Raw genomic sequence first — 20,592 nt, 5'->3', positions numbered from 1 at the left:
TTGCACAGGTTATCAATGAGCTTGGCTGTTCAGTCAGAGATCTGGAGACATATCCTAGAATCATTTAAGAAACAAATAGATACCAAGGTCAGGAAATTGGGATAGGTGCAATGAGATAGTCAAATAGTCTTTCTCACTTACTCCTGTGATGTTATGATCCAATGTGAATAGCTTAGACTATTCTTTGCTAAATACACAAATGAGAGTCAATATCTGCAAAAGAGGAGGGAACCTGAACCACAGCAAGAGTTTTCACAGGAAGGGAGATGGAATTCTATTGTGAATTGACAGCTACAGAGGCAGAGGGGGGAGCTGTACCTCCAGGAAGGGTCAGCACCTTCAGGAGAGGAGGGCGAGCTGTACCTCCAGGAAGGGTCAGCACCTTCAGGAGAGGATGGGGAGCTGTACCCAGGGGGAGTCAGCACCTTCAGGAGGGGAGGGAGGCTGTACCCCAGTGAGAGGCAGCATCTTTAGGAGATGACCTTCAGAGAAAAAGATTTGAAAATTCTGCTTTATGATTATGTATGCTTGACCTGAAGATAATTTGTTTAGTGGTAAGTAATTAAGTAATGGTGGTGATTAATAGTTAGATGTTTTAATTCTCACCTGTGCCCCCTCATGCCCCCTCCCAGTCCAAACCAGCAGTTTTGAGGAGTGATACATTCACAGACACAGTGTTGACTGAACTGTGGTTTCCGTTCCATCTGACTCAAATTCCAGAACTAAAATTAGATTCTCCATGGCCTGGAGCACATTTCCTAACTCGCAGGGCACACCACAGAATGAAGGCAAATCACTTAACCTTTTGTATGCCAAGTCCCAACTGTGTTATTGGTACAGAATCAAAAGGTTTATTTAATCCCCACTGCACAGATCTTATCAGAAGCTGCAAATTAGGCATCCCATAATTCCATAATAATTTAAGTCACAGGTTCAGCTTACTTAGTAATTAATGACCTGGAGTTCTGTTGGTGTGACTGGCACTAAACCTTGTAACAGTCACTAAGCCATTGACAGAGTTCAGGCCATCTAATTATAGTGAACCAGTATAACCCTTACACTTAAGCTACTGAAACGCCGTCTCTGCAAATTGCCACACTAAACTGCAAAATCTGATGGGGATCAGCATCATGATGAAATCCTCTCAGATAGACAAATAGTTTACCAATAGAAATAGCTTAGAAAGAGGGCTCAAATGGGCTAAATGTGAAAGAAACGAAGATGCATTTGGAGTGGATATGTGTAAATGCCTAAAGCACAATAAATAATGTTGATGAGCTACAGGCAGATCACCACTTTAAACGATAATATAGGATTTTCTACACTGGAGAGTAGGAGGTTGAGAGGTGACCGTGTAGAGGTTCATAAAATAATGAGGGGTATAGCTTGGGTTAATGGTAGATTCTTTTTCATAGGATGGGAAATTTAAGACTATTTTTAAGGTGAGAGGAGAGAGATTCTAAAAAATACATTGTTGCCAGGGTTGAAGGGTTTGAACTATAGGGAGAGGTTGAACAGGCTGGGGCTGTTTTCCCTGGAGCATCGGAGGCTGAGGAGTGACCTTATAGAGGTTTACAAGATCATGAGGGGCATGGATAGGATAAATAGGCAAAGTCTTTTCCCCGGAGTGGGGGAGTCTAGAACTAGAGGGCATAGGTTATGGGGGGAAGATATAAAAGACCTTAGGGTAACGTTTTCATGCAGAGAGTGGTATGTGAATGGAATGAGCTGCCAGAGGAAGTGGTGGAGGCTGGTACAATTGCAACATTTAAGAGGCATTTGGATGGGTATATGAATAGGAAGGGTTTGGAGGATATGGACCGGGTGCTGGCAGGTGGGACTAGATTGGGTTGGGGTATCTGGTCAGCATGGACAAGTTGGACCGAAGGGTCTGTTTCAATGTTGTACATTTCTATGACTCTATGATCATAAGACTATAACACATAGGAGTAGAAATAGGCCATTCAACCCATTGAGTTTGCTCCACTGTTCAATCATGGCTGATAAGCAGTTACACTGGCACCACCCCCCACCTTTTCTTCCGCTACATCGATGACTGTATCAGCGCTACCTTGTGCTCCCACGAGGAAGTTGAACGGTTCACCCACTTTACCAGCACCTTCCACCCCGACCTCAAATTTACCTGGACTGTCTCAGACTCCTCCCTCCCCTTCCTAGACCTCTCCATTTCTATCTCGGGCAACCGACTCAACATGGACATTTACTATAAACCAACTGACTCCCACAGCTACCTAGATTACACCTTCTCCCACCCTGCCCCCTGTAAAAACGCCATCCCATATTCCCAATTCCTTCGCCTCCGCCGCATCTGCTCCCAGGAGGACCAATTCCAATACCGAACAACCCAGATGGCCTCCTTCTTCAAAGACCGCAATTTCCCCTCAGACATGGTTGACAATGCTCTCCACCGCATCTCCTCCACTTCCCCCTCCTCCGCCCTTGAACCCTGCCCCTCCAATCGCCACTAGGACAGAACCCCACTGGTCCTCACCTACCACCCCACCAACCTCCAGATACATCGTATCATCCTTCATCATTTCCGCTACCTCCAAACAGACCCCACCACCAAGGATATATTTCCCTCCCCTCCCCTATCAGCATTCCGGAAAGACCACTCCCTCCGTGACTCACTCGTCAGGTCCACACACCCCACCAACCCAACCTCCACTCCCAGCACCTTGCCCTGCAACCGCAAGAAATGCAAAACTTGCGCCCACACCTCCCTTCAAGTCTCCAAGGGATCCTTCCATATCTGTCACAAATTCACCTGCACCTTCACACACATCATTTACTGCATCCGCTGCACCCGATGTAGCCTCCTCTACGTTGGGGAAACAGGCTGCCTACTTGCAGAACGTTTCAGAGAACACCTCTGGGACACCCGCACCAACCAACCCAACTGCCCCGTGCCTGAACACTTTAACTCCCCCTCCCACTCTGCCAAGGACATGCAGGTCCTTGGCCTCCTCCATCGCCAGACCATGGCAACACAATGCCTGGAGGAAGAGCGCCTCATCTTCTGCCTAGGAACCCTCCAACCATAAGGGATGAATGCAGATTTCTCCAGCTTCCTCATTTCCCCTCCCCCCACCTTACCTCAGTCCCAATCCTCGGACTCAGCACCGCCTTCTTGACCTGCAATCTTCTTCCTGACCTCTCCGCCCCCACCCCCTCTCCGGCCTATCACCCTCACCTTAACCTCCTTCCACCTATCGCATTCCCAATGCCCCTCCCCCAAGTCCCTCCTCCCTACCTTTTATCTTAGCCTGCTTGGCACACCTTCCTCATTCCTGAAGAAGGGCTTATGCCCGAAACGTCGATTCTCCTGCTCCTTGGATGCTGCCTGACCTGCTGCGCTTTTCCAGCAACACATTTTTCAGCTCTGATCTCCAGCATCTGCAGTCCTCACTTTCTCCTTCCTGATAAGTTTCTCATCCCCATTCTCCTGCCTTCTCCCTGTAATCTTTGATCCTCTTGACAATCAAGAATCTATCTATCTCAGTCTTAAATACATTCAATGATCTGGCCTCCACTGCCTTCTGTGGCAGTGAATCCAAATTCACCACTCTCTGGCTGAAGAAATCTCTCCTTATCTCTGTTCTAAAAGGTCTTCCCTTTAGTTTAAGGCTGTGGCCTTGAGTCCTAGTCTCTCCTACCAATGGAAACATCTTCCCAATGTCCACTCTGTACAGGCCATTCAGTATTCTGTTAGTTTCAATTAAATCCCCCCCCTCATACTTCTAACCTCCATCAAGTATAGACCTAACAGTTCATCAACAATGAGGACTAAGAACAACATATTCCTCACCCTAAGGAATGCATGGTAGATAGGGGAATGGGGATAAAAGGAAGGTGTACAGAAATGAGTGTGTAATACTTATAATACTGAAGAGGGATGATACAGTTGGGAAAGCAATAATAATGAGCCAGATTTTCATGTCTCTGTCAAAATTGGATAAAAATTATATTCTCACTTAATTTCCATCTTGTGCGTGTACTGAGTCAATACACAGCACTTCCAGTTTTGCCTGTTATATTGTAGGAATAACATTTTAGAACCCACCCCTGACTCCTTCTAATTCCATGGAGTCATGCTTGTTTATTTAGGAGATATTATTCTGTGGGACCTCAGAGCAATCATGAATCTTTGGAGCCAGGAACAATTTGTCAGGCACATTTTATCAATCTTGCTGACTTCGACTGTCATAATTAGATTCTGTGTAATACATTAAAAATACTATTAATACACCAATTGATTGTACTATTTTGTCTCAAAAGGCAATTGACTAGCATGGTGTAAGTTTTTCCATGCATTCGTGCATTTTATCCAGTGGATAAACTCCTCTTCTGCATTTGATTAAAAACCTGACTATAATATTTTATTTGGTCATTGTGTGTTCATTTTTCTGTTTATTTAAGATATAAGATCTACTGATTTACTTAGTATATTAGCTATGGTCAGAGAACTCATGAGTATTTAAAATATTCAATCAATTCAAAACTACAAGAATCCATTCAAACTTGCCTTAACAAAATGTTTATTTTTATAAGATGCTCATAAAATTTCAAATCCAAAAACATAATTCTCTTGGTAGCACATAAAACTGCCAAATAAATAACAATGTTATCTTCAAAGCCTTCACCACCCCTCACAGGGTAAACTTATTTGTGGCTTTTCAAGCTCAGCCAAGCATTTATGATCAAATTGTATTGTATAATTGTGTGAACAAAGGCTCTATAACTGAATAATAATAATCTTGAAGTGGGTCTTGGTCTAACAAACGGCTATCTGGCTCAACAGAACACTGTCTTCTTTAATTGCCAGGTTAGCAGTTGGTTTCACCTGTTTAACTTAATGAGCTAAATGAGTTGACAATTGTTGATCTAAGACTAGTTGAAATAAAACGTAATGGGTAAAACAGTAATTGAACAAGGAAAAGCCTTCAAAAAGGGAATGACTTGATTATAGATTAGATACATTCCCCTTTTGTAAAGTCCAAACAACACTGCTCTTGTATACCTATCATTTTAATCTATTTCTGTCATGCCAAACTGATTTCTTCTTATATTAATTTATATTTTCTCCCCCTGTCCAAACTCTTCCTACCAATATGAGTGGCTCCTCCATGCCCTCTGATATTTTACTAGTTTTCGGTTTCCTGGCTATGACCATCCACTATTCACCATAGGCACCACCTCTCTATTGTACCTCCAACACCCATGAGGGTGGCCTGAGGGTTCTCCACTCCTTCAGGCATACGTAGGGTATGTGGAACAATCCATCTTCCGCAACTACACTGGCCCCACCCCCCATCTTTTCCTTCGCTACATAGATGACTGTATCGGCGCTACCTCGTGCTCCCACGAGGAGGTTGAACAGTTCATCCACTACACTAACACCTTCCACCCCGACCTCAAATTCACCTGGACAGTCTCGGACTCCTCCCTCCCCTTCCTAGACCTTTCTGTTTCTATCTCAGGCGACCGAATCAACACGGACATCTACTACAAACCAACCGACTCCCACAGCTACCTGGACTACACCTCCTCCCATCCTGCCCCCTGTAAAAACGCCATCCCATTCTCCCAATTCCTTCGTCTCCGCCGCATCTGCTCCCAGGAGGACCAGTTCAAAATACGTACAACACAGATGGCCTCCTTCTTCAAGGACCGCAATTTCCCCCCCGACGTGGTCGACGGTGCCCTCCACCGCATCTCCTCCACTTCCCGCTCCTCCGCCCTTGAGCCCCGCCCCTCCAACCGCCACCAGGACTGAACCCCACTGGTCCTCACCTACCACCCCACCAACCTCCATATACAGCGCATCATCCGCCGTCACTTCCGCCACCTCCAAACAGACCCCAGCACCAAGGATATATTTCCCTCCCCTCCCCTATCAGCTTTCCGTAGAGACCACTCCCTCCGCGACTCCCTTGTCAGATCCACACTCCCCACCGACCCAACCTCCACTCCCGGCACCTTCCCTTGCAACCGCAGGAGGTGCAACACTTGCGCCCACATCATCTACTGCATCCGCTGCAGCCGGTGTGGCCTCCTCTATATTGGGGAGACAGGCCGCCTACTTGCGGAGCGATTCAGAGAGCACCTCTGGGCCACCCGGATGAACCAACCCAACCACCCTGTAGCACAGCATTTCAACTCCCCCTCCCACTCCACCGAGGATATGCAGGTCATTGGACTCATCCACCGCCAAACCACAACAACGCGACGGTCGGAGGAGGAGCGTCTTATCTTCCGACTGGGAACCCTCCAACCACAGGGGATGAACTTGGACTTCACCAGTTTCTTCATCCCCCCTCCCCCCACCTTGTCTCAGCCGAATCCCTCCAGCCCGGCACCGCCTTCCTGACCTGCAGTCTTCTTCTTGACCTCTCCGCCTCCATCCTACTCCGACCTATCACCCTCACCTTGACCTCTTTCCACCTATCACATTTCCAATGCCCCTCCTCCAAGTCCCTCCTCCCTACCTTTTATCTTCTCCTGCTGAACACTCTCTGCTCATTCCTGAAGAAGGGCCTGTGCCCGAAACGTCGAATCTCCTGTTCCCTGGATGCTGCCTGACCTGCTGTGCTGTTCCAGCAATAAAGTTTCAACAATTGCAAATTATTACCAAACATAATAATCCTCTGTCCTGCAAAGGTTGATGTTACTTGAACTTGAAATATATTTAGAATCGTCAGTACTGTTGGATGACAGTTTGATCCTCAATTGAAGCATCCTTTTTGCTCAGCTCCACCATTCTTTAGGTTAGACTCTGAACCTAGGCTCCACATGAAGAACCTTTGTTCTGCAAATTCTCTCAATCAACAACAACATAAGCAAACTTGCTATTTGTGGGGTGTTGCTTTGTGTAAAATAGCTACTATGTTTAACTGCAGTTGCTGCATTTGAAATTAGTGTATTGTATGCCAGAAGCTTTGAGATTTTTCTCAGAGGCATAGATGGGTTTGTGTCCAACTAAGCTCACCAGATGCTGGTATCTGTGTAGAATCTTTCAATGCTTCAGGATTATCCAGTTCTCCTGTTTGTGCTTGTTTGAACATTTCTCCATTTGGCTCATATCCCATTCCTTCTTTACCAGCAGATTGTTTAGTGACAGGCTGTAAATATGTCAAAGCTTAATCTTCACTTAGCCTTGAAACAGTCTGCTGAAAGTTCTAGAAGATATTCTACACTTAAACAGTAAAATAGAGGACAGGATTCAATTTGGAGAGAGTGTCAGGTGCAGTGACATCACAGTTGTAATCTCTGTAAGCTTAGCATGCATGGAAGAGATCTGCAGAGACCATCACTCCTAAATTGTCTTGTCAGTCCCCAACTCCCCTCACTGATATCCCTTTTGACAACATATGATGCAGTAGACCATTTATGTTGAGTGGGATGGGAAGTTTTTAGATCAAATGTGATTAAAAATATAATTGCCTGGAAATTATTCCAAGCAGCGGCAATTTTTCAAACTCAATATGGGAAGCAAGAATTAGACATTCACACATAACCAGAAGAGCATTGCCTGTACATACTTATGTCGAGAGAACTTTATACCCATGTTGGTAATAGCTGTTGGATCCTTTCCAAATGTAAATTAGAAGTGTACTTCTTCGGGATCACTTTATCAAGACAAATTAACTATTCAGCAGTCTGCACTGTTGCATGTGAAGAAAACAGTTTGAGGGACAGCCTGTTAACTCAAGCAAGAGGATGAGTGAGTTAACATGAATGCAGAGCCAGAATAGCTCTCTTGACCTTATGTTAAATCCCCCACCTTGTCATCACTGCCACTCCTGCATTTGACATTTAATCTTCCTACTCTGATCCTCAGCTTCTCACTCATGAATACCGGATCCCAATTCAAGACCAGGCCCTATAACCTAGAGAAATGGGCACAGTCATTGAGAGTATCGGTGTGTGCATGAGAGATGTGACGTTTGAATGTACAGTTTGTATGTGTGACTATTGTACACTACAGAAGGAGATTGGCTCCCCCTAGCAGATTGAAATTGAACAAATTATTAACTAGAATCAGGCTGAGTCTCAGTAAATACGCTAACAATGAACTGAAGGAAATACTTAAATTTATATAGCATCTTTCAGAACCACAAAACATCCCAAAGCATTTTGAGAAAAATATGTACTCCTGAAGTCATTGTTACAATGTAGAAATTTTGTCAGCCAAGTTATACACAGCAAGCTTCCATGAACAGAGGTGTGACAATTAGTGTATAATCAGTTTTAGAGATATTATTTGAGGATAAGCATTGACAAGGTCTCTGATAAGAACTCTACTGCTCTCCTTTGAATCAGTGCCATGGAATCTTTTCAATCAGCCTGAGAGTGCAGATGGGCGGTCAGATCCAGTGTCTTCTCTGAAAGTATTGAAGACTTATACAGGAATTAACTGACTGGTCAGAGAAAAAATGTTGATGCTGGTTGTCATTCAGTGGTCAAGGATCTTGTAACCTCTGAATTTGAAGAGATGTGTTTTGAACCCAAGGACAGTCTAAATTACACTCCATTTTTTATCTTCCTGTGCACTTCTCTGTGCAAGATTTGTTTTTGAAAGGAGAAGTTGTGGAGCCCGGCATGAATCAAGAGTGTTATTTCCATACATGATGAAATATTATTCGTGGTTGTGAAATTCACTCCAAGTCATATATTGGGCTCATGGGAATGTGAAGACAAAACATGTGAACCAATGGGCACATTGTAGTTAAGCAGTTATTCAGAGCCTGAAACCTGCCTAGTTCAGTCTTACTCTGGTACTTCCTACAGGTGGGAAAATCACAACATCCATCCTGCACTCTCAATCAGCCTGGAGGAGACTTCAGAAATGGTGAAGTAGACCGAAGGGGAAACAAGGGAAGTAGGACTATTTTAATTATTGTCCATCACAGTTGACCTGAGGATGTTTTGACTAGTATGTGACTGAACGACAGCACGTTCACTTCCTTGAAGGATGATAGTTTCCAGTTGGATTTGTACAATAATTCAACAGATTTCAGTGACAAAAAAAAAGATTTATTAAACTTAATATCACAATTTGCCCTGGTAGGATTTGTAGTTAGTGTCCTTGTCTATCCCATTATTGTTACCTAGTATTCTGAGCTAGAGGTTAATCATGTCAGCACATCAGGTTGAATAAAACAGGTCTATAGCAAACTCCTAGAATCAGCTGATTTTAAGAACACAATGGTCTCCTAATGCAAGGTATTTTAAAGATCAGTTAGTGACTGACTTAGAAGAGCTCCTGTGAATGGTGATTGTATGGGGTGGATTGGAAGAGATACCTTCCTGATCCTAAAGTTACACTGTTGGTTCCTCACTTGAATTGTTAGTTACATTTGTACACAATAGAGGCTGACAATATTTTTTAAACGTTGTTCACTGGATCAGAACTTGAGTATTGTTGAAAACAGAATCATTTTATTGAAGTTTTTCATCTTACACTCATCAGAATAATTCACAAGAATACCAATTCAAGAGGGAAACCAATAGTTAGGGTGAAAGGAAAGACTGGTAGGTATAGGGAATGCTTGATGACTATAGAAATTGAGGGTTTGGTTAAGAAAAAGGAAGCATATGTAAGGTATAGACTTGAGAGACTGAGTGAATCCTTAGAAGAGTATAAAGGCAGTAGGAGTATACTGAAGAGGGAAATCAGGAGGGCAAAAGGGGACATGAGATAGCTTTGGCAAATAGAGTTAAAGACAATCCAAAGGGCTTTTACAAATACATTAAGGACAAAAGGGTAACTAAGGAGCAAATAGGGCCCCTCAAAGATCAACAAGGTAGCCTTTGTGTGGAGCTGCAGGAGATGGGGAAAGATACTAAATGAGTGTTTTGCATCAGTGTTTACTGTGGAGAAGGACATGGAAGATTTAGAATGTAGGGAAATAGATGGTGACATCTTGAAAAATGTCCGTTGTATAGAGGAGGAAGTGCTGTAAGTCTTGATATGCATAAAGGTGGATAAATCCCCAGGACCTGATCAGTGTACCCTAGAACTCTGTAGGAAGCTAGAGAAGTGATTGCTGGGCCTCTTGTTGAGATATTTGTATCATCGACAGTCACAGGTGAAGTGCCGGAAGACTGGAAGTTCGCTAATGTGGTGCCACTATTTAAGAAAGATAGTAAAGGACAAGCCAGGGAACAATAAACCGGTGAGCCTGACGTCGTTGGTGGGCAAGTTGTTGGAGGGATCCTGAGGGACAGGAATTACATGTATTTGGAAAGGCAAGGACTGATTAGGAATAGTCAGCATGGCTTTGTGCATGGGAAATCATGTTTCACGAAATTGTTTGAGTTTTTTGAAAAACTAACAAAGAGGATTGATGAGGGCAGAGCAGTAGACGTGATCTATATGGACTTCAGTAAGGCGTTCAACAAGGTTCCCCATGGGAGACTGGTGAGCAAGGTAGATCTCATGGAATACAGGGAGAAATAGGCAATTGGATACAGAACTGGCTCAAAGGTAGAAGACAGAGGGTGGTGGTAGAGGATTGTTTTTCAGACTAGAGGCCTGTGACCAGTGGTGTGCTACAAGGATCGGTGCTGGGTCCACTACTTTTCATCATTTATATAAATGATTTAGATATAAATATAGGAGATATAGTTAGTAAGTTTGCAAATGACATCAAAATTGGAGGTGTAGTGGACAGCGGAGAAGGTTACTTCAGATTACAATGGGATCTTGATCAGATGGGCCAATGGACTGAGAAGTGGCAGACTGAGTTTAATTTAGATAAATGTGAGGTGCTGCATTTTGGGAAAGCAAATCTTAGCAGGACTCATATAATTAATGGTAAGGTCCGGGGGTGTGTTGCTGAACAAAGAGATCTTGGAGTGCAGGTTCATAGCTTCTTGAAATTTGAGTCATAGGTAGATAGGATAGTAAAGAAGGCGTTTGGTATGCTTTCATTTATTGGTCAGACCATTGAGTACAGGAGTTGGGAGGTCATGTTGCGGCTGTACAGGACATTGGTTATTCTACTTTTGGAATATTGTGTGCAATTCTGGTCTCCTTCCAACAGGAATGATGCTGTGAAACTTGAATGGGTTCAGAAAAGATTTACAGGGATGTTGCCAGGGTTGGAGAATTTGAGCTATAGGGAGAGGTTGAATAGGCAAGGGCTGTTTTCCCTGGAGCGTCGGAGGCTGAGGGGTGACCTTATAGAGGTTTATAAAGTCATGAAGGGCATGGATAGGATAAATATACAAAGTCTTTTTCCTGGGATGGGGGAGTTCAGAACTTGAGGACATAGGTTTAGGGAGCGAGGGGAAAGATATAAAAGGGACCTAAGAGACAACGTTTTCACACAGAGGGTGGTGTGTGTGTGTGTGTGGAATGAGCTGCCAGAGGAAATGGTAGAGGCTATAACAACATTTAAAAGGCATCTGGATGGGTATATGAATAGGAAGGGTTTGGAGGGATATGGGTCAAGCACTGGCAAATGGGACTAGATTAGGTTGGGATATCTGGTTGGCATTGACGAGTTGGACCGAAAGGTCGGTTTCCGTGCTATACATGTCTATGACTCTATTTACAATACATGAGAGGGGAGTGCTGATTGATTGGTAAGTTGACTGTGATTGATTTAAACAAAGCCTGGCATTAATTGTAGCACTCGCCAAGGTAATACCCCTCCCAATCAGTATTCTGTGTTGTGAACGATAGAGTCAATATTTTTACTGTTTATAATTGTGACGATACTATGGCTTTAAGAAGTGTATTTTGTCCTTTTTTACGAAGAGAGGTTGAGACAGAAGTGATGACTGGTCTGATCCAAGCCAATAAAGAAAACAGCTTGTGAGGCTTTGGGAATTTTTCAAAGCTGGAACAATAGAAGCAGCATGAATAGGTGGGGTCAAGCTCTCACTGAACCATGATTTTAGTTTAGCTTTCAGTGATTGCTGGGATTTTGAAGGTGGATGTGGAAGCTGTTATAGATAAAAGTTGGGGTTCTCTTCCTGCTGCTCGGATTGCATGTGAGACATTCAGTTTTACTGAACTTGCCTTTTTTGCACAGGGTGTGTTTATGGGATGTTACTATATTAGAACACCCTTGCTGTTCAGTAGTTAAATAAGCTATTATTCTATTAAATTTTCCGAAAGAATTAAGTCATTCCAATTCTTCTTTCTTCTGTTTGTTTTTTTAACTAAAGGGTAAGAATAAGAAGTGTGTTTTGTTTCTAGCCTGGTAGTCTGACCAATTGAATTGTATTTGGAACACAACACCTTACACTTGCCTCCAAAAATAAGAAAACATTGGGGTCTAGGACACCTTCTTAAAATATATTGAGGGGAATTGGTCTGGTCCATAACATATCCATGTCTGGTTGCTTCCATCCTTTTTCTGTATGCTTTTCATATGGCTATAGCCCACAGAAGACGAAACTGCAACTATTACAACAGGATCTGGACCAGATGGGCCAATGGGCTGAGAAGTGGCAGATGGAGTTTAATTTAGATAAATGTGAGGTGCTGCATTTTGGGAAAGCAAATCTTAGCAGGACTTACACACTTAATGGCAAGGTCCTAGGGAGTGTTGCTGAACAAAGAGACCTTGGAGTGCAGGTTCATAGCTCCTTGAAAGTGGAGTCACAGGTTGATAGGATAGTGAAGAAGGTGTTTGGTATGCTTTCCTTCATTAATCAGAGTATTGAGTACAGGAGTTGGGAGGTCATGTTGCGGCTGTACAGGACATTGGTTAGGCCACTGTTGGAATATTGCATGCAATTCTGGTCTCCTTCCTATCGGAAAGATGTTGTGAAACTTGAAAGGGTTCAGAAAAGATTTCCAAGGATGTTGCCAGGGTTGGAGGATCTGAGCTACAGGGAGAGGCTGAATAGGCTGGGGCTGTTTTCCCTGGAGCGTCGGAGGCTGAGAGGTGACTTTATAGAGGTTTACAAAACTATGAGGGGCATTGATAGGATAAATAGACAAAGTCTTATTCCTGGGGTGGGGGAGTCCAGAACTAGAGGGCATAGGTTTAGGGTGAGAGAGGAAAGATATAAAAGAGACCTAAGGGGCAATGTTTTCACGCAGAGGGTGGTACGGGTATGGAGTGAGCTGCCAGAGGATGTCGTGGAGGCTGGTACAATTGCAACATTTAAGAGGCATTTGGATGGGTATATGAATAGGAAGGGTTTGCAGGGATATGGACTGGGTGCTGGCAGGTGGGACTAGATTGGGTTGGGGTATCTGGTCGGCATGGACAGGTTGGATCGAAAGGTCTGTTTCCATGTTGTACATCTCTATGACTCTACATACGCTACGGATGGATTTATAAGGGAACATAGAAACTGATCTCTTATGATTTCCTCAATCTATTTTCTTGTTGCAACAGAAAAAACATTAACATTCTGTCTAAACAGAAATGCTACGTGGTTCCCCTTGATCTCAACTTCCTCTCATCTTAGAAGTAAGTGGGTAGTATACCACTGTTTAGAATTTGATGCATTTAACATCCTTCTGGAGCTTTTGGAGGTTCAGAGTTTATTCATGGGAAACCCAGAGAATTTGGTCATCATCTCCAGTGTAATTACCTTGCACCTTCCTCTCAATAAATCACACAAATCCCAGTGAAAATTCTAATGCAGGTCATAATGAACCCACTTTAATCTATTCTACATTTAAAGCCAGAATCCCAAACTATGCTGATCTTATAAATTTAAAAAGAGTGCTTTAATCTTAGAAACATCACAATTATAAACTTGGCAGTGGGCCTACACTCTGACCTACAATATTCCAAGTGCAGGACAACCTTGATTATCCAAATGACATGGCTGGAGAGTATTTTGTTCGGATAATCGAATGTTCAGATAACACAGTTTACCCAAGTATTGGGACCTTGAGATCTTGTTCGGATAACCCGAAATTCAGATAATTTGTGTTCGTATAACCAAGTTTGCCCTGTACCTTAACTCCAAAAGCAGTTATCTCCTTCTGGTAAGTCAAATGGCTCCAGCTGAAGTGTTTACCATTTTCATAATTTACAGGTATGGTTTATTAAAGAGATAGTGTCTCTTTATCAACGTCTTTTAAGTCAGGTCAGATGTGGGATCAGGGACTTCACTCAACCTCCCTGGATTTTGGCCCTTGTATTGTGTAACATCATTAACTCTGGTTGGATAGCTGCAGGTAGACATCAAGGATAAGCCCAATTCTTCAGATCGAACCACCTGAAAATATTCTGTGATTGATTTCGGTCAGGGGTGATCTATACTTGATACCTTTACCTGTCCTTTAATCTATATTCCTTGATACTGAAGAAGATTAATCAATCTCAGCCTACTAATTGTCACTTGACCAAAAAACTGCAAAATTCTTTTTCACTCTTTTTCCCTTTGAAATAAATATGGCCATGTTCTCAATTTTAAAAATCTGTTCACTTCTCCTGGGTTTCCTATGATTTTATACAATTAAATCATCCTCTCAACCTCCTGAAAACAATGGAACACATACTCTATACAGTAATTCTTTTCATCCCCTATCATCCCACCCCATTACCACCACAACAACAAACAGGAAGGAGAGAAAAAGTGGCCAAAATAGAAAATTGACTGCATTTCAATCACTATTCTTCACAGAAAGCAACTACTTGTAATGCATTTGACAAGGGATTGAGGGAAGGTTGCAAGACTGAGTAATGTTATGGTGTCTTTCCTCTCCAATAAAGAGAATATCTCACCAGTCTCTCAAACATGATTAACGTGATATCAAACCTCTCCTCTAAATGGGAATCCTAATTGTTAAATAAGTCCAAGAGAAAGTTTTTGACAAATGGACTGGTAAATGTTAACTGGAAAGTTTAAAAACCAACAGGACTTGACGAAGAAACAAGCCTACAAACAGAAGAGGAAATAGGACCCTCAGTCTTGCTGCACATATCTAATCATCAGATCGATGACTCCAAATTTCATACGATCCCTAATATTATCAGTGGACTTATCACACATCCACATTCTGCAACTTTGACTTAATGTGCAGACTACCTCCGCCAGGCCAAGTCTGAGCAAAATCCTCCATTGCAAATCTCAACTATCCCAATCTTTCTTGAAAATGGTGATTCTGCAAGTTAATGGAGATTGAAAAAATTGTTAATCATAAATAGATATTTGCATTTGTTGGAACTGATAGCCTGAAAGCAAATATGACCATACCATCATGCCTGGAAACTGATCAGATCTACCCCAAAATTGGCATGTGAGAGGAAGTTTGTGGGCAGCACAGTAGCTCAGTGGTTAGCACTGCAGCCTCACAGCGCCAGGGACCTGGGTTCAATCCCAGCCTCGGGTGACTTTCTGTGACCAGTTTGCACATTCTCCCCGTGTCTGCATGGATTTTCTCCGGGTGCTCTGGTTTCCTCCCACAATCCAAAGATATGCAGATCAGATGAATTGGCCATGCTCAATTCCCCATAGTGTTAGGTGCATTAGTGAGGGATAAATATAAGGTAGAAGAACGGGTCTGGCTGGGTTACTCTTCAGAAGGTCAGTGTGGATATATTGGGCCAAAGGGCCTGTTTCCACACTGTAGGGAATCTAATCTAATCTTGGTAAATGTATATCTAACATATGTATATCTCTGTTTGTGAAACTATGTTACATGATGACAATCTCCATGGATTGTCTTCAAGTCTCTAGTAATTAAATGTTAAGCTTCTGAACACTCCTTCAAGCAAACAGGAAGAAGTTATAATGCTATTAAACTCAGTGAGGTCCCTTTTTCAAACACTTTTTTTTGACAGGTGATGCAGCTGTAGGCTGGATATCATGTGCGATTAGTTCAAGATCAGTGGGTTTATAATGACAACTCTATGTCAAGTTCTTCAATGAAGAAAAGTGTTCTGGGAAACCAATGTGATAATGCTACAGAGACAATGGGATTGAGAATATACATGAAACATTTTGTCAGGAAAATGCACCTATAAATCAATCAGTTAAAGCATAACGAACAAAGATAGGAGTAGTGTTCAACAGGCCTTGCATACTCACAGAATATAAGAAAATTAATCAGAGGTGAAGCCTGGTTTTATATCAAATTAATTTACTCAAAATGGGGAAGGAACAGAATGTATTCCAGCAAATGTTCTGGAATGAATAACAAATTCATAAGACATTGAGCCAAGCCTCATAATTGATGGATCCCACCAAATTTAGCTAATTGTTTTAAATAAATAAAACTAACAGATCCTAAGAGAGTAGTGGAAATTCATTTAATGTCTTTAAACTCTTTGTGTAACTGTGCTTGAAAAAAATGGATTGTATGTTATCCAGTCATACATTAATGTTAAGAAGACAAAAGATAATCAGAAACATTACTTCTGTTTCTCCCTTCATAAATGCTGCCAGATTGTACTAAGTATTTTCATCAATTTCTGTTTTGATGATCAGTTATTGTCTTGTTCACTGTTGGTTTTTTACAGGGTACACACCTGTGGACTATGAGACATGATTGTCAACAGTTTCTTTGTCGCTTGATCTGCTGTCTGTCAATCCAACAAAATCTAAATCTGATGAACCAAATCTGTGGAGAGTAAGGAACTTAGCACAGAGTTATATGTATTTATATATGAATTTTATATGATTTTTGGCTGCTCACTGGAAGGTTTGAAGACCAGCACATTAGAAAAAGATTTGGAAAGACTTTTGGGTTTGCCAGTAGTCTTCCAATCATTATGCCATTTTGTCAGCAGCAGGAAAGGTGGCAGATGGCCACCTGCCTTGGACTAATTCAAAAATTTGAATGGTTAATTGAGAACCTGTTTTCATCTCCATTCGCATTCAAACCATCACAGAAGAGAGAGTTAACTACAATCCAATGAGGACACTACCACATACACTCTGACAGACTACCACTGAATTCCTGGGAGGCCATCCTTTTCAGCCACTCTTTGGCTGAGATGTTCCAGCTGCAATGGCTGCTATGTGGTAAGACCGTGCTTGTCTTCAGCCACCCACCCTGCTTTATGGAGCCTCCCTGACTGACCCTGGCACCCTAGACCTCATTTATCTGGCTTTGAAGGTCATTGATTCTTTCTCTTAAAGGTGCAGCCTCAGTGGTGGCACCACTGCTAAAGGTTCTGTTGAAGCTGCAGAATTGGCATCTACTTGATTGGCTGACAGCTCTTGGAAACAGGTGGTCATCCTATTGGTCCCAGGACAACCACTTATCTTACTGACCTCCCTAGTTGCAGCCCCATCATAAGATTCAATCCAAAGACTTCATGAAAATCAATGGTTACATAAATGTTTGGAACTTCCTTTAGTTTTAGCTTGTGCCAATGTTTTATTCCAGAATCCCTCCACCATCGATGCACAGGGAACTTAGCCAAGTGAGTCTCATATCAGTGCAAGGCCAAATGCTGGAAAGTGAGACCAGTGTAGATTTAAAGAAATTTTTGTCAGACTGAATGTGCCAAAGGGCCTCTTCTATACTACACAATTCTATGAAATCAATTTATATTCAAAGAATAAGAAATTAATTGTTTAACCTGCTGGGTTTTGTCAGCCCAACACTAGATACCAATCAGATTGTGGTTATTTAGAATCTACAGCTGGTTTTTATGTAGAAAGGACATGACGTCGCCAATAAGCAAACATCTCTGAAGCATTTGAACAGGTTAGTGCAGGTATTGTGTGAGCAACCAACTAAGTCTTGGAAACATATCTATTGGTTTTCACTTTCCTTCTTGATTCTGTAGAACTGTAGCTGAGCTTGACGACAATGTACTCGCGATGTACCTGCAATACAGTCTGTTCCTCAAACGATACTGAGGGGAGGTTGTATAATTTACCAATCTCAGCCACACAGCAGGGATAGATCCTGACTTTGAAGATAATGGAAATTAAAATGAAGTGAGATGTAAATTTGTTTGATGCATTCCTTTCTACCTCTTTGTCTATGGCATTAATATAGATTACAAATAGCTGAGGCCTAGTCTTGATACCAGCAGTACTCCACTAAACACAGTCTGGAAACTTGAAAATGCTTCATTTATCACTACTCCCTGATTCCTATTCATTAGCTTATCTTCTGTCATGCTTAATATTATCACCCCAACTCCATTAGTTCTTGTCTCTTAACCTCTCAATGTGACTGCTATGATATGCTGCTGTGAAGAAGGATTTGTTCTGTCATGTTTCTTTTGAAAGCAATTGTTGTAAACCTGGAGTCAAGTTGTCTGCTCTGAACCCAGCTAGCTTTGTTTTTTTAAACAAACGAAACAGCATGAAAGGGTGGAGTCAAGCTCTCACAGAATCAGAATTTTAGTTTAACTTTCAGTAGTTGCTGGGATCTTGGAGCTGGATGTGGAAGCTGTTATTACTCTGTGTTACATCGCTTGCTGCTGCTAGAATTGTATGTGAAACAATCTATTTTACTGAATTTGCCTTTGCCAAGGATGTGTATATAGGATGTTACTATATTTGAATGATTGCTGTTTAATAATTAAATGGTCTATTATTCTGTTAAGTTTTCCAGTAGAATTAAGTTACTCTGACTCTTCTTTCTTTTTGTTTGTATCTTAACTATAGGGTTAGAATAAAATGTGTTTTACTTAGAGCCTGGTAGTTTGACCAATCGAATTGCATTTGGAGCACAATGCATTACATTTGTCTTTAAAAATAAGAAAAGGTTGTGATCTAGGCCATCTTCCTAATATATTTTTATGGGGTTTGGTCTGGTCCATAACAATGACACCTTGTCAAATCGTTTTCATTCATTTACATTCTGCAAAAACCTAATGGATTTGACAAATAAAACTTTTTGACCTAATTATATTATGTATATTGAAGTGCATTATTTAGTCTGTCTTAATAGATTCCAACAGGTTAATTGATCCCTGTTTTGTCTGTGCTTCTTTTTTTTTTAAAGCTGTTACATTTCCATGCTTCCAATGTACTGGGACCATTCCATAATCTCAGTAATTTTCAAAAATTATAGCCAATGCATCCACTTTCTCTGCAGTTAACTCTTTCAGAAACATAGGATGGAATTTCTGGTGAATTATTGGATTTTAGTCTCTTGAGTTTCTCTGTAAATTTTCTCTTCTGATATTATCTTAACTTCCTCAACCTTGTCTGCCCCTAACTTACCTACTATTTCTGGTATGTAATTTGTGTTCTCTACTGTGAAGGCAAACTCAACTTGCAACATTCCTAGACTCTCATCTGCTCTTGTAGTCACTGCATTTATTTGTTTCTGGTCAAAGGTAATGCCCAGTTAATAGTAATAATCATCCCTCAGTGCTGGTAATACCATTAAATGTCAAGGAGCGCTGGTTAGATTGTTTCATATTGGTGATGGTCATTGCCTGGTATTTGTGTGGCATGAACATTACTTGCCACTTATCAGCCCAAATCTGGATTTGTCTAGGCATTGCTGCATTTGGACCTGGTACTTCTGTATCTGAGGCATCATGAGTGGTGTTGAACATTATGCCGTCATCAGTGAACATTCTCACTTCTGATCTTATAATGGAGGGAAGGTTGAAGATGGTTGGGCCTAGGACTACTGCAGAGATGTTCTAGATCTGAGATGACTGACTATCAAAAACCACAGCCACCTTCCCATGTACTGAGTACGGACCAGCTGAGAGCGTTCCCCCAATTCTAATTGTCTCCAGTTTTCTAGGAATTTTTGCTGCCATGCCAGGTCAAAAATGACTTTGATGTTAAGTGCAACCGTTCTCACCTCCTCTCTGGAATTCAGCTCTTTTGTCCATGTTCGAACCAAGACTGTAATGAAGTCAGGAACTGAGTGGACCTGATGGAACCCAAATTGGGTGTCCACAAGTAGATTATACCTGCTTGATAGCACTATTGATGACACCCTCCATCTCTTTACTGATGACAGTAGACAAATGGTGGCAGTAGTTGGCCAGGTTAGATTTGTCCTGCTTTTTTTAGTATAAGCCATACCTGGCAATTTTTCACATTGTTGAATAGACGCCAGTATTATTGCTGTATTGAAACTGCTTGGCTAGGGCCATGGCAAGTCTTCAGTACTAATGCTGGAATGCTGTCAGAGTCCATGTCTTTGCAGCAACCAATGCCTGCATTTGTTTCTTGCTATCACATGGAGTGAATGAAATTATCTGAAGACTGGTATCTGTAATGTTGGGGACTACTGGAGGAGGCCAAGATGGATAATCCACTCTGCACTTCTAGCTGTAGGTGGTTGCAAATGCTTCATCCTTATTCTTTGCACTGATGTGTTAAGCTCTTCCAATATTGAGCATTTTACAGCTTCCTCTTTAGTTAAGGCATTTAATTGTCCACCACCATTCACGACTGGATGTGACAGGACTGCAGAGCTTAGATCTAATTCATTGGTTGTGGGATCACTTAACTATGTCTACCACTTGCTGCTTATGTTGTTTGGCATGCATGTAGTCTTATTTGGTAGCTTCACCAGGTTGACATCTCATTTTTAGGTATGCCTGGTGCTGCTCCTGATGCGTTCTCTTGCACTCTTCATTGAGCTCCTGGCTTGATATTAATAGTAGACTGGAGGATATGACAGGCCATGAGGTTGCAGATTGAATTGGA

This window comes from Chiloscyllium plagiosum, unplaced genomic scaffold (assembly GCF_037043375.1).
Source record: "Chiloscyllium plagiosum isolate Xiang-an unplaced genomic scaffold, Cpla_swu_hap1 HiC_scaffold_37, whole genome shotgun sequence".
Lineage (NCBI taxonomy): Eukaryota > Metazoa > Chordata > Chondrichthyes > Orectolobiformes > Hemiscylliidae > Chiloscyllium > Chiloscyllium plagiosum.
Note: the sequence above shows the minus strand (reverse complement) of the source record.